Here is a 13,437-nt window from a genome sequence, read left to right on the forward strand (position 1 = left end):
AAGGAAGCCAAATATGAAGGGCTGAGCTCTCCTGAACGTAAACTATTTAGCATGCAGATGGAGAACACACTGACACACACACACAATACACTATTCAAAATGGAGAATGATAAAAATTACAGAAAAAGTTTGAGAACCACTGGTGTGGGGTCACTCGTTTAGCTCTGTTAGTTGGACCTGGGTGATGCTGTTATTTGTGTAACGGTCCCCTTTTCTGCATTTCCTAGTGGCACAAGATGATTGGCAGCAAGAGACACCCAGTGATGAGCTCTCCTGAATGTAAGTTAATTAACACGCAGACACAGAACAGAGTCTGTAAAGCAACTTTGTAAGCAATTAAAGCTGTGTCACTCACAAACACTCAGTGTGGTTACATGACCTGTACAGTCTAGTCATCTAGTCTGTTCTCCTGCAATCAGACTGTCTAAAGACAATGTTTCTACTAGGCTGATAGAGATTGCACTTGGTAGTCACTAGAGTAGCTGGCTGCCTGTTTCGGTTTTAATTTGGGTAGGAAGAAAAGTCTCTCTCTCTCTCTCTCTCTCTCTTGTGTAGGCTAGGCTGTGCAGAGTGAAAAAAGGCTGCCCTCATTCATACGTCATTCTGACTGAATCCGATATGATCTGACACTGGTTACCTACAGGAATCATTCATCTTTGTTTTAACCTTTTGAATCTTTGTGTTTCAAGTGTCCCATCTATCCCGTCCAGACCTTCCACACAGGATCCCTCAAAGTAAGACATATTTCTATACTTTTTACTCTGTGTTATGGTTGGCTAGAGGCTGAGAGAGAGTAGTCACTAGAGTAGCTGGCTGCCTGTTTCGGTTTTTAATGTGGGTAGGAAGTCTTTCTCTCGCAGTTTTATAAAAAAAAAAATACAAGACGCATTTCATACATTGTATTTTTGTTAACACCTATATTTTTTCTGTTTTCCACAGGTCAAAGATTTCCCAGATCAGCTCCTGCTGGATGCACAGGTATTTTGGAAAAGTTCTCTCTAATGTTGTCAGTACACTACTGTATTATGAGCATTGCTTGTGAATCGTTTTTTTTTGTATGTTTTTTTTAATAGTTTTTTGTAAAATGCTCTGACTTTTCTGAATTGTCTTTATAGAAACAATCAAACGAAGATATAGACTTTTGTGCTACTGTCTTATTTTTTCCCCCTGTTGTTTTATTTTATTTTTTGTTTAGGTGCTGTGTTAAAAAATCCTGCCCAACAAAACTCCACTGAGGCTGAGGTAAAAATGACAGTGAGAAACTGACTGCGGCTGAGCAGGGATAGGAATGGGGGGCGGCAAAGGCGGGGCGAGCAAGCATCTTAAATGAACTAATTGACTGGACTGAACTGACTAACTGACTGACTATTTTTCTTTTGAACTGACTGACTATTTTCTTTTAGACTGACTAACTATTTTGGAGGGAATTTCTTATTTGTGTTGTAGTTTTCTATGTGTGAGTGTGTTAAAATAAATGTTTTGATACTACTTTTGTAAAAACTAAGTAAAAATGCTGTGGCGTTTCCAGCGTTGCAGCCGAAAATCAGCTGTTCCAGTGTTAAGTCAATGGGAGAGCGAGGCGACCGAATGCTTTCCTCGCTCTAGTGGGGATCGCGCCGCCGGTCATAATAATTAATCGGGTTTACGTTGGCTTATGGTCGGCGATCATTTGGTTTACGTTGGCTCACGGTCGGCGATAATTCTAATGCCGACATCTTCCCGACATCTTGCCGATTAGCTACCGATCTCCATAAGACATCTTACCGAGGCACTTTATGTCGGGCAGGCACACATGCCCCGACGTCGGCAAGACCTAATTTGTTGTCTGGGAATAAGCAAGCAATGTCACGTTAATGTTAAATAGCCTACATCTGAACGCTAGGTGGCAACGTTGTATTACATTTCACTAGTGTACTTGAAATACGGTGTGAGCTTCACAAGTAAGGAAGGTGCAAATATTATGTAATTTATCATGGGAAATTATTGGAAATGTTATTTCTTGTTTATTCTAATTGCAAACCACACACATCCATTCGTAATCACACGTACACTTTTAATACCTTGAAAAGATTCTCATTTCGTTTATTTGATTTTGCCTAGCAACGCTAGCCTAGAAATCTAGACGCGCCCCTAGCGGCAGCAAATTACATTTGCTGCCAGGGCTAGTCTAGCAACTCTCCGTTGGCTTGTTAGCTCCAGATATCGAAACTTCTCCGGGCCAATGAAATCGTGTATAGAGTCGTTAGGTGGGCTTAACATAATGATTGATGGCAGAGTTGCAACGGTTTGGCTTGAATTCCCTGCTACTTGAAAACAAACTAGATGTACCGCAGAGCGGTACAAAATATGACCGCCGCCCAGTCCAGCACATTTTTTCCACAAAAAGAAATCACGCTGAAAGGCCTATATGTATTTTATACAACCCCACCTCCATCTTGCCTGTTTATAATTCTGAGAAATTCTTGATTGTTTGTGTTATGTTTATGTTATGTGTGTGTGTGTGTGAGTGTGTGTGTGTGTGTGTGCGTGCTTGTGTTTGTGCCTGCGTATGTGCCTGTGCATGCAAGCGTACATATGTCTACTGTGTGAGTATGTGTCATACATATGATTACTGTGAATGTATGTGTGTGTGTGTGTGTGTGTATCTGTGCACATGTGTGCACATGAAATGGGTTAACATGACCCCTGGAGGCAAACATACGGAAAAAAATGGTCATCCTAGGCCCTACAGTTCTCAAGATATTCACAGAGAACTGTGTCTGCCCTACCCTCCTTTCGGGGGGTCCACTCCAGCGGGGGGGCTACAGATCAAAACGAAAAATGACGGTTCCATGCTATCCATGTGGGGGTACATGCCCACCAAGTTTCGTGTACCCCAGTCTTTCAGTGTCCCGGGAATCCTTGTTGGTGTATGTCACTAAATGTACACATAAATTATTTTATTGTAAGGCCCCCCATGAACAAAAGTACACAAAACTTGGCATGCATTCGGAGGGTGTCATAATGATCCTACACTTTTAATTTCGTGCAGTTTTGACCTTGTCAGCCAGAGATATTGTGATGAAAACACCTCATTTTTTGCTTTTTAATTTTTAACTAGGTGGCGCTATACATGAAATAAGTGGTAATGGGATGGGTTGATATGACCCCTTAAGACCAACATACATAAAAAAGATGGACCTCCTAGGCCCTACGGTTCTCGAGATATTCACAGAAAACTGTCTCCGGCCACCTACAGGCCAGTTGGTGTATAGTAACATAAATTAATTTATTGTGTGGCCCCCCATGAACGGAATTCCACAAAATTTGGCGTGCATACAGAGGGTGTCATAATGATCCTACACTTCCAATTTCGTGCAGTTTTGACTATGTTAGGTCACAGATACCTTCAATTACAACACCTCATTTTTACTTTTTTGTGTTTACCTAGGTGGCGCTATACATGAAATGAGTGGTTATGGAATGGGTTGACATGGCTCCTTGAGATCAACATCAGGGTATATGCAGGAATCGTAGAGTTGAATTTACTACTTTTTACTACCTTTTTTACTACCTCCACAATATTTTTTACTACCAACACGACATCAAGCAGCAGCCCTTTTTTTTTTTTTGGGGGGGGGGGGGTACCACTTACTACTTGCTATAAGGTATAAATCATAAATATTAGGTAGACTAATAATTTCTAATTGTGATCATTAAGTATGGTCATTGTCAATGACAATGTTTTTTTGTAGTGTCGAGGCGTTCAGTTTCAGTTGTCCTTACCTTAACCCTAGCCCTTGAGTTATCCTAACCAGCCCTTAGCCCTAATAAGGTGAATGATAACCTTGGCACAAATGACGCTAAAACACCAAACACGTGTGGTGAAAAATGAAGAACAAACACCACCGACTACCCCGCCCCCCCAAAAAACAAACAAAAAAACAACAACTCCAGTCTAAGGATAGGCCCAGAAATCTATATGGATATATAAAGCCATTATTATTGGTATGGTATTGTTGTTGCACATTTGACACAAAGCAGTCCGTGAAAACATGCACATCAGTGGACTGCTTTACTAATGCAAAATTGAAAACTATGATTTCATTGCATTACTCAACATGGATGCACGATGCTTGCATGATAAATACTTCCCAAAACAACAGTTAGGTAGGTAGGTAAGGATGCCACATGATTTTGGTTAGTTTTCATGGATTCAAATGCCAATATTATAGGCTAAATTATAGGCCAAATACTGAACATTGACTGTGGAATCAAGTAGGTTACAGAGTTTCTTTCCCCCCCTAAAACCTCCTGTCACTAGCTAGATGCTTTCAAATTTAACATGGTTTTAAACTCATATGTTGCAGTTTTCTGTCACTGCAATAAAACTAGCCTATTTGGAATATTTTGTAGGCCTGCTGTTCCTTTTATGAGAACAATTTAACTGATCAAGTTTTCATAGGCTATTGAATGATTTAAATGTGAATGCCATAAACTTAATTCGCCATTAACTTTAGCGTGGTTCTTCACGCAGTTGTCATCTAAATGCAGTGTTTTGTAGTCTATTCAAAGAATTTCACGTTCATCACTCAGTTGTGGTGTAGGTCTGTCTTGAGTGATCGCTGTCCCTTTAAATGTCTGGGACTTTAAATAACGGGACTTTTAAACTGCATGCTGTTTTTGTTGATGGACAGTACCGTCTTTGATTCAGTTTTCTACCGTTTTAATAAATGACACGCGCACTTGCGTGGTTAAAACTAAGGAATTGTTTTCACTCGTTTTCTTGCAATTCCGTAACATTAGATACTAGGTCTAGGTTACGTTAAAAAATGTTGTCGGTTACTATGTCAGTGACTAGTTCGAACTTTGTTACTGATGGGATAGATGGAATTTTATTGCACGGTTCTAGATGATCACAGTCAGATGGCAGCGCTACCGTCAGCTGAACAAAAGCTTACACTAGTCAAGTCCACAGTTGTTAAAACTTCCAGCTGAAGTAGCCTAGTGTAAACTGAGAGACTTGCCTCCTAACGGAGTGAGTGTAGCCTATATTTTTTTAGCTGCTATCAGAGTGATAGGCTAGCCTAGGCCTACATCTACCGCTCCTTTGCTACATGAACAAATATTATTAGATGAGTGACAGAAGCACCGGACACCGGACCAGCAGGCCCATATGATAAACGCTGCTCTGGTAGCCTGCGGTAGGGCCTAGATGACGTGAAAAACGCGAGAGTCGCCGAAAAGCATCCCTGCATCCTGTAATATCAACTGAAGCAAAAAGGCGAAAATGTTGTTTGTTGGCGTCGCTGATAGGCTGTCAACCACGGAACTCTACACAGTTTACTTCTACGTCATTGCTATCGACTCCGACTCACTCAGGTCCTGTTAGCACGTACAGTATATATTTAGGCAAGATGAAGTTAAAACATGTAGACACAAATATTAAGCAAAAAATGTAAACTCATATTGAGGTGGTGATGAAAAATTTACTACCAAGTCAAATTGCATTTATTACCTTTTACTACCTTTCAAGGGCCTTAATTTTGGTAGATTCTATTTACTACCTTTTACTACCTTTTACTACCGCGCGGACACCCTGAACATACAAAAAAAAAATGGTCCTCCTAATTTCGAGATATTCACAGAAAACTGTGTCTGCCCTACCCTCCTTTCGGGGGGTCCAGTCAAGCGGGGGGGTTACAGATCAAAACGAAAAACGATGGTTCCATGCTATCCATGTGGGGTTACATGCCCACCAAGTTTCGTGTACCCCGGTCTTTCAGTGTCCCGGGACTCATTGACGTAAATTTGGGCATGCGAAGAAAAAAAAAAAAAAAAAAATCTGACTAAACCTGCGCGGCGGTCATAATAAGATGGATGTTGCTGTTGGCGAACAGTGTGACACGAGTTAAGCTTTTATTAAGTTGGCAAACGTTTGAACTAGCCAACTAGCTCCGCTGGTGGGAAACGCATGGGACTCATAGCGCTGCCGCTGTCCTATTGCGTGCAGAGGGAATTTGAAAGACAACTGATTATCCCGCCCCTCGGACTGAGCACTGCGAACGGTGAGTGTCCAGACCCTACACGTTAATGTGGGTCTGGCTCGCCAGGCTATTCGCCTTATTCACCTGGCGGCCATTTTGAAAAATCAAACGCCGTTGAGGGGTACACAAACCCGGAAGTTTGACTCGATCCATAGAAGATTCAGTACCGCCAGCAATGGAAACTTCAGTGTGGACCACCAACCTTTCTTGTCTTCCCGAATAACCTTACACAATGTGGAGCAGTGGGCCAGTATCGACTGCAACATCCCCCGGGCTGTTTTACTTAAGGGATACAGTAACTGGATCGAAGGTTTTATCCACGACATTGAAGGTAAGAATGGACGCTAATTTACCTCAGTTTCTGCTAGCTTGTAGCAGCTAGGGGTAGTAAGCTTAGCTGTGATATGGAGTTGTTGACTGTCTGTACTATGTAAGATTTTATTTAACACTTAACATGTATTTAATCGACAGTTAATAGGAGCCCATCGCACGTGTTTGTGAGAGCTAGGTCTTTTCCCTCGGTGCGGAAAAATGAGGCACCTTACAACATACAGGTATCATAGTGCTAAATGGACAAACTGCTCAGTTCGCAGAGCAGTGCCACAGTTAAACCAGCTTGCTAAATGTTCATTACGAGATTATATCAACAACGTACCTGTCTGACTGAAAATAACATGTTGATTTTATCTCATTAACATGTTATTTGTAGTTGATGTAATATCACATAAGCCTCATTGATATCTACTCAAATATTATCTTGTTTCAAATTAGTAAAGCCAGACAGGGCTAGGTGTATGTTGCTATTGCTTGTTGACAATGATAGTATAATGACAGTATAACTATCAGGTAAGTGATAATAAGGTAAGTATTAACATTAATGTTAAGATAAGAGTTGCTCAGTTCTTGGAGCAGTGTATCCAGGGTTGAGGAAGGTTCTTCAAAATATAATTAGCTTACAAATCACTTGTCACAAAATTGACATAAGATGGAATGCATACTGTTCAATCTTAATATTAACTTTTCCACAACCCTGACTTTTTTGTACAATGAGTGTCCAAGATTTAGGTATCTTTCAAGTTGAGTCTGCAAGTATCACAGCTGTAAACAACCTACCACTACCAGTATGTAGCTGTAATATTTTCATGGCAAGTCATTTAAATGCCAGATGTGCCTAATTCACTGTACACTCAGTGTGTGTGTGTGTGTGTGTGTGTGTGTGTGTATGTATGTATGTATGTATGTATGTATGTGTGTGTGTGTGTATATATATATTATTTATATATTTGTTAATAGCAACTCTGAAGTGTCAAGTGTCTAAAGTTTGATTATCTTTTCAGGTGGAGCGGTCACTTGAGCAGCCATTTATAAGGGAGACTCACATATTGTGTAGATTCGTAAAGATGAACAATGATGGTAAAGGTTTTGTATAGATTCATAAAAATGAACAATAATGATGGTAAAGGTTTTGTATAGATTCATAAAAATGAACAATAATGGTTTTGTACAGATTCGTAAAGATGAACAATAATGGTGGTTAAGATTTTTGTACAGATTCGTAAAAATTAACAATAATGATGGTTTAGGTTTTGTACAGATTCGTAAAGATGAACAATAATGGTGGTTTAGGTTTTGTACAGATTTGTAAAGATGAACAATAATGATAGTTAAGATTTTCTACAGATTCGTAAAGATGAACACTTTCTATTCAAGGTTTGAATACATTTGTGGATATTAAGATTTCAGTTGTAAAGATTTACATAACATTGGTAGATATTTACATTAACATTACAATTTTAAAAGAGAGGACCTTGAAATCTTGTTAAAAGGGCACAGACGGTCCACAGTTGGATAACGGAGCCCACCAGTGTCATCGGTAAGACTTTGTCAAAAATATGGTACTCTTTTAATCCGCCTAATAGCACGCTCAACATGAATTCGCAGTCTTGCTATCGCTTGAGTCTTTCGAACTTTGTCTGCAGTGAAGTGCCCATTTGGGCCTAAAAAGGGAGGGATTACAAGGGAGACCTGTCTTTCAGAGAGAAGGTCCTTGATGAGAAAGCCTTTATCGGCCATTACCATATCTCCTTCGAGAACAGAAAGGATACCTGATCTTTTGGTAATTTCTTTGTCAGATATTGAACCTGTATATAATTCACTGATAAAAGTCACTTCACCTGAGGGGGCAATGCCTATTAGGCCCTTAAATGTGGTGTTACTTTTGTAGTGTGAATAAATCGCTGAGTTAAGGACCTTGGAGCTAGGTTTCTGTACATGAATTTCTGTACAATCCAATATGACTCTAGTAGCCGGGAACATGCATTTAAAACAATCTGGCATAAGTTCATCCACAGTTTTCCGTGAAGGCCACATTGGAAGTGATGCCAACATGAAATACAAAAAATACAAAAAATTGACCCAGGTCACACAGATCCTGCTTACTGTTGACTGTGACACATGGAAACGGGTTGCCAGATCCTGCTCAGGAAATCCCTGCCTCAACCTACAAAGAAAAAGAAAAAACTGGTCCATAGTGGACAATTTAGAGGCGCTAAAGCCTTGACGAAGTACCTCCCCACTTGTATATTTAATTCGCTGAGCCTGACTCCATCCCACCATATTTTCTGCAGTAGGTTGCAGTGCCATAAACACAGCTTTAAATGTGTCGTAATCTGGGAACCCTGTATAAAATGAAATCTGTTTATTATCACCTTGAACATTTGAAATCAAAAACTGTTTTTTTTTTAAGCTCTACAATTAAAAGTTCTTGAACACCGATGGTCTTTCGGGCTTCCTCAAGTTGATCTTAAAGTGAGGGAGGCAGTGCAGCATATTCATGGTCTGGGTGCGGAGGGGGTGTCTCTTCACTGGAAGTATAAGAGAAACATATTGATGGACACATTAGGTCTTTTACAAGGATACTCCTGCTCAATTCATGTAACCAATTACACCTTTTACGTACCTCAACACATTCACACCATGTCGATCACTGAGATCCGTTGAAACATTACTGGAAATCATCAACAGAGAAATACTGTCACTACACAATTAATAAATGCATTACAAACTAGTAACTTAATTCATCTAAATACTACCTTGCAGTTCTAACAACACTCCTCTCTGGTCTGACAGAAGAACTCCATGCAAACACAGTTGGCACAGCTCCCTGGTTCAACTTGGTGATGCCAGTCTTGCTTTTCACAAGGCATTCTCGGAGGAAATGCTCCTAGCACAGTTTTGTGTATGTGTTTATCTGCATCAACAAGTAAAATGTAATCATATAAAACATTTTACATGTATAATTTCATTGATCAGACTCAATGTGACTCCTGCTAGGAAAACTGATGTGATGTGTTCCCTAGGTTAGCTTGTGACTAGTAGCTACAAAGTCTAACAAGAAATACAAACAAGGTCACTCAGAATATGCTTATACTAGTGAATCTGTGGAGATTTTAATAACATACTACTAATTTTGGACTAGGCAGTATTTTTCAACAAACCTGGCTCTCTGCCTTAATATATCTACTAAAACTTGTTAGTTCTAGCTAGCCTAGCTAGCTGCTAGCGATACAAGCTAGATATGGAGACGGCTCAGCCTCACAACACCAGACATATAAAACTTACCTTAAAATTACGACCAGGATCCCTTCTGATATTTATAATCCACTGTCGACGTAGTCCCGGATCTTTGGAGAAACGATGAAATGTTTGTCCTCTGTTCGATTTTTTTCTGTGCGATGAAGTGCAATGGGGAACACAGCAGTGAGGCGCCATTGCACTGAGAAATCGCGTTGTGAGAACTCCCGGAACTGTTAAGTGTACCCCTCAGGCTCGGTGGAACGTAGCTTCAGAGAGACACGTTTTGAGTTCGTGGCCAAGTACCTAAAATATCGGTTTCCATGTGTATGTGCTGGATGGTGAGCTTCCTTTATGAAAGTAAGTGTTTTATAGAGTTACAGACATAATGAGTCATGTTGTAGTGGTCCACATAAATGTGCCCCTTCTGTTATTAGAATGCTAAGCGGAGATTTAACATCATTATGTCATAGGGAGGAGATGTTGCTGTAACGTTATGGGATTTATGTTGCTTAGCGTAATGCCATGGTCATGTAGATCTACTCGTAACTTCGTCACTCGTAACTTTAGGCCTCCTATTTTTTTTTACTAAGAGTAATTCAGGAAGCATTTTAGCCCTAAAAGTAGCGCCTGAGTCTGTGACAGCTTAAGCGAGGACTCCTAATAAGACCTATTCACAAATAATGTTTTGTGGTGGCATTTCACGTCGCGATGTTTTGAAATGCGTCTAAAAATCACGAGGGAACAATTTTGCATTGTAGGCAGGGTTGCCAGGCGGTTTCCCGCCCAATTGGGCGGTTTTGCAATCTATTTTGCGGGCAAAAATGGGTTTGGGCGGGTGTATAAAAATTGGGCTGGTTTCGGATCAGTTCGGCGGGTTTTTGTAGCCGAAACACATAGGCACTTCAGACCCTTCTTCCAGCGACCCTCAGCAGGCAGCAGTCTCTCACTCACTCACTCACACACCCTCTGGCTGACGTGCCCCCTAAACTCACAACAGACACTCTCAGCTCACGTCACCTTATGTATCGAAACATGCATTCTAGCTATAAATGGCATAGTGCATGGTATTTCCATAACCGCGAGATATGCGCTTCACAATGACGGCAATTAGTTGTTAGATATTCATAGCAGACAGTAAAGCCCAGCAGTAATTTATCTAAAATAACACATATTAAGTACCATTCATGATGTTGTCAAATATTTAAGTTGTGGGAAATTTAAGCTGTATGTTTCTTTCGTCCCCCATGTCGTTTCATTTATCCCGGCCAGGACGAATGAAACAAAACGCACGTTCGATTTCTCCTTAAATAACTCCTGAATGGTTTTGTTCAGACCTGAAAATGCAACTGTATTTGACAGAGGACAGATGTAGGTTGCTTGTGACAAAATATTAGCTTTCAGTGTTTTACGATGTCTTTGTAAATTACGTTTAATTAAAAAGTGTTTCAGTCTGGTTCTCCCCTACTGCGCCGCAGACCGCCCTTCAAACACACAGCTCGCGGGGTTTTCAAATTTAGCTAGCTGACTGACAATATCAATATGCCAAAGTGGGCAAAGATCATTTTCTCATTACAGTCAATCTCTTCATGAGGGTGCACACTGCTGAAAGATTACCTACGAGACAGGATGGACTTTCCCTTCTTTCAGGGTTGATGGATGTGCGCACAGGTCTTGCGCGAATGCTTGACATAGGACTACGGCCCACGTTCCGTCTAGCCCGACAGTTGTTGAGGAAGTTTGACAAAGCCTACTAGAACTTTTTTGTGTAGAGATGGCCCGCCATGCATGAACGTTCTGCTTCTGCATGAGCGCACTGACACCCCTGTTCGTTCAACTCGACTTTCATGAAAACTCTAGGTTTAACTGCCTGTCAGGTCTACTAATTGTTCTAAATTACAGGTGTCAAACTCAAGTTTGCCTTTAGCCTATATCTGGCGTATGAAAATATTTTTTGCGTGTATAGAGTTGCCATGCATGAACGCACTGCTTCTGCAAAGAGCGCACTGACACTGTCCTAAATAGCCTATGTTCAGCGCGATTTTCATGAAAACTCTAGGCCTAACTGCCTGTCTCAGGGAATAGATAGTGCCTATGTATTAATTAATTGTTCTAAATCACAGGTGTCAGACTCAAGTTTAACTCAAGCCTTTAGCCTACATTTGGCATAGGCCTATGAAAATATTTTTTTGTGTAGCCTAGAGTTGGCCCACCAGTTATGAACGCACTGCCTCTGCAAAGAGTCGACACCCCTGTTCTATAATCAATGCGATTTCATCTAATGTTATACATGAATATGCATGTCATGTTGCTATTATAAATAATTGAAATGTTGTGCGTTAGGCTATTTTGTATGTTCATATATCCACTCAATGTTTTTATGTTAGGCTAGCCTACTGAATGCTTTTGTTCCAAGCGTCTATTGACACAAACAGACTCATTGATAGTCTACGTTTATTGCATTATTTTCCGTAACATAAGCTTATAGAAGAATAGTCTGACTGAGGTCCGTGTAGCCTACTTTTGCGTTCTTTTGATTGAATATTGTTTCTGAAATTGGATAGGCTAAGTCCAAAAATGGGTAATTTTAAATCTTGTTAATGATTTCAATGTGTTTAAATGAGAAACAAGCAAAAGCAAATTTGGGCGGTTTTTTGTGCATTCTCGCGGTTTTTGACGAGGCTTTGGGCTGGAAAACCTTGCTGGCATCTGGCAACACTGATTGTAGGCATAACTAAGGGATGCAGTAACACCACCAACAACAACCAAAACTAGCCTATTCATTGTTTACATGTACATTAAATGTAACGTTTCATTGTGAATCAAATTAAAAGATTCTCCTCTTTGCAAACATTGGCATAGGCATATAGTGACAGATTAATTTAATAATGTTGCAGCGTAAATAACGGTAAGCACGAATGAAGTGGCCACTTCTTAATGGGACTCACTGTATGGAAGTAGGCTAGGCTAAGTAAAATAGAGATGTTTAAAATAAGATAAAGTTAGGATATGCCCACTTGACCTTGGCCTTTGGCCATAGCAACCATCCATTTAGAACGACTGGCCTTCATAGCAACCAAAGATTCTAGAGCGCTACGCGCAAGATGGATTACTGGCTGGAAAATACGTTGGATATGTTGAAGTACATTCTATGGGCGCCATTTTAATAAGCTCAGGTGTCGTCACAGACGCTGGCTACCGTGGGAATCCTATGGCGCTGATCCTAAAATTTTATCAATATTTGTTATTTAAAGCTGTATGTTGAAATTACGAGAAACCCAATAGACCACACCATGTCTAGACCAGTTAAATATATTGTATAAAGACAATGTCGAATTATTTCCGAGGGTAAATTAGGCTAGGGCACTGACATCTGTCCATCATCCACCAAAACTAAACTTAGGCTACTTGTTCAATAGGCCTATGTTTGGGATATAGCGTCGTTAATGTAATGTCGTTACTTTATTGGGAAACGAAGTAGGCCTAGTCTAAAGGTAAATTTAAATTTCATTAATTAGTTACTGAATAACTGTAACGTCCATTCCTGCATTAGGCCTACTCACAATATCTATAGCCTATTAACTTATTGTCTCCATGATTGCTTATTTAAAATATGGATTAGCCTTGATAGCCTAGGCTACTATTTCATAGAGATGTGCGCTGTGTAGGCTACAGCACACATTCTCTCTCCGCGCCTCTCTCCCTCAAACGGGTTCAACCTGCATCTCCCCTAAGCAAATCAAAACGGTGGCTTGTGCAATAACTGTTCATGCAGACTTCAACTGGCGCGGTAGCCTACACAACTTTGCAAAGTCAACTTGATTGTATCTATTTTGAA

General features: G+C 40.3%; 1 long non-coding RNA gene across 1 annotated transcript; it reads left to right on the plus strand.

Moving 5' to 3' along the window:
• The first annotated feature begins 227 nt into the window (after positions 1 to 227).
• LOC143109457 (uncharacterized) lies at positions 228 to 1,260 on the plus strand. Its single transcript, XR_012983865.1, has 4 exons — positions 228 to 279; positions 711 to 734; positions 940 to 978; positions 1,196 to 1,260. It is a non-coding gene; the product is annotated as an uncharacterized LOC143109457 (long non-coding RNA).
• Positions 1,261 to 13,437: the final 12,177 nt, after the last annotated feature.

Source organism: Alosa pseudoharengus, unplaced genomic scaffold, assembly GCF_046254945.1.
Source record: "Alosa pseudoharengus isolate Yale_2024_CS ecotype anadromous, Long Island Sound unplaced genomic scaffold, YU_APseudo_1.1 YU_APseudo_1.1_scf_7, whole genome shotgun sequence".
Classification (NCBI taxonomy): domain Eukaryota; kingdom Metazoa; phylum Chordata; class Actinopteri; order Clupeiformes; family Clupeidae; genus Alosa; species Alosa pseudoharengus.